A 1,720-nucleotide genomic window follows, 5' to 3' on the forward strand; every position below is an offset into this window, starting at 1 on the left:
CACCCAGCTAGGGCCGAGGGATGGGAGAGCGGGGCCGGGCGCCGCTGCAGCAGGGCCTGGACGGAGGATCGCATGCGGTGACTCACCTGGGGCCCAGGCCGAGTGGAAGAGAGTCAAGTGACACTTCATACACCCTGAGGAGGCCTGTTAGTTTCTACCACAGCTCCCTGTGTACTTCCTACACAGCACTAGCCACCGTACGTAATTAGTTGTATTCGCTTGTTCCTGGTTTCTATTAGAAGGTAATTTCCAGGAGAGACAGCCAGGTCTCGAGTTCTCAGCGGCTGGAACAGCGCCCGAGGTGCTTTGGCCAGGGGAGGAAGGGAGGGTGGTCAGGCAGGGGAAGCTGGAAGACCCTGAGAAGAGGAGGAGACTGGCGTTCAGAGTGAGCAGAGCTGGCACCTGCCCCGGCCAAGGGCAGCCTGGGGTGCTGGCATTGACTGTGTCCGCCGTCCCGCATAAGGGGAAAACTATCACACTTTACGTAGGACCCGCGGGTCGACCTTGATGCCATTCAGACCTCTGCCAACGTCACGTCCTGTGTAATTGTGTAAAATTTCATTCCTGGACAGTAACAACTCCGTTTTGAAGCTCTGTTTCCTTTCTAACTAAAGAATTCTTGAACTGTGCCAGAAGCAGTGATTGTTTTACAAGCAGTTGCTCATAAAATCCTACAGAATAACTGGCATTCGGGCCATAAAACTGTTAATAGAACTTTATGAAGACATAAAAGTTAACTAACGCAGACCAAGTATAGTTCTTTTGACAGCACCAATAAAAATAATAGATTATATAGTAATCAAAGTTAGCATTGAATTAGGAAGTTTGTCTTCTTTTTCTCTAAATCATAAAATCGCCCCTTCTTTCTTTCTCATAAAAACCCCTTGCTTTCCCACAGAAATGGGGCACTTTTCTGGTTACTTCAGAATCTGTCCGCCCCCCCTTTGCAATTCTGAGACCCCAAATAAACACCTTTTTGTTCTGTTTTAGTTTGACTTCTTTTCTCAGTTAACAGCCCATAGACCATCAGATCCTCTCCCAAGTCGCAGAGCCACTGGGACAGAGTGTACAGTCTGTTGATGGAAGTCCTGAGGCCCAGCTTTCTGTTGTCACTCTAATTTCTAATTTGATACTTGAGATCTTATCTACACCTTAGACTATTTTTATGGCACTTTCCAAAACAAACACAAGGTATAAATAATTTAACTTCAACCTAAAAGTATAGTTTCCATTATCCTATGCAAATTCATAAAATACTAGATGCAATCTTGCCCGTCATTTACCTTAGTGTACTGTGCTCAAAGTAGCCCAAATAAGTATTGTAAAGTTTTGCTATTCACATGGGTGGGCTTGTCCTTCAAGACAGGAAGGGCGCTGTCCTTCAAGAGCTGATCTGCCTGATTCCTCCTGCTGGGGTCCCTAATCAGTCACCTGTAGGGAGTTGCCTGAGATCCAGGGTGCTGTACCTGTATCCCTGTATCCCCCTAGGGTACAGGGCAGGCCTGGGGCTTTTCTGGAGCTGATCATACCTTTTATAACCGGATGCTCCTGTGACTATTTTGATCAGTGGTGTATTTGCCTGCTAATCCCAGATTTCTAATTTTTGAAGAGCTTTTTCTGATCCAGCAAGGAAGGATTCTCCTGTTTTCCAGGGGGACTAAGGATTTATTTGTTTTTGAAAAAAATTTTTTCTATTTATAGGGATGTGGATGTGAAGGCC

General features: G+C 46.0%; 1 protein-coding gene across 1 annotated transcript in view; it reads right to left on the reverse strand.

The window, feature by feature from the left end:
- SERPINB6 (serpin family B member 6) overlaps nt 1–143 on the reverse strand; it is a 39,598-nt gene extending 39,455 nt beyond the window's left edge. The window contains exon 1 of the mRNA XM_077770020.1: nt 87–143. The gene's annotated coding sequence lies outside the window, so the exon portion shown is untranslated. The remainder of the gene's footprint in view (nt 1–86) is intronic.
- Nucleotides 144–1,720: the final 1,577 nt, after the last annotated feature.

The sequence above is a fragment of the Crocuta crocuta genome, unplaced genomic scaffold (genome assembly GCF_008692635.1).
Source record: "Crocuta crocuta isolate KB4526 unplaced genomic scaffold, BGI_CrCroc_1.0 scaffold24, whole genome shotgun sequence".
In the NCBI taxonomy this organism is placed as follows: domain Eukaryota; kingdom Metazoa; phylum Chordata; class Mammalia; order Carnivora; family Hyaenidae; genus Crocuta; species Crocuta crocuta.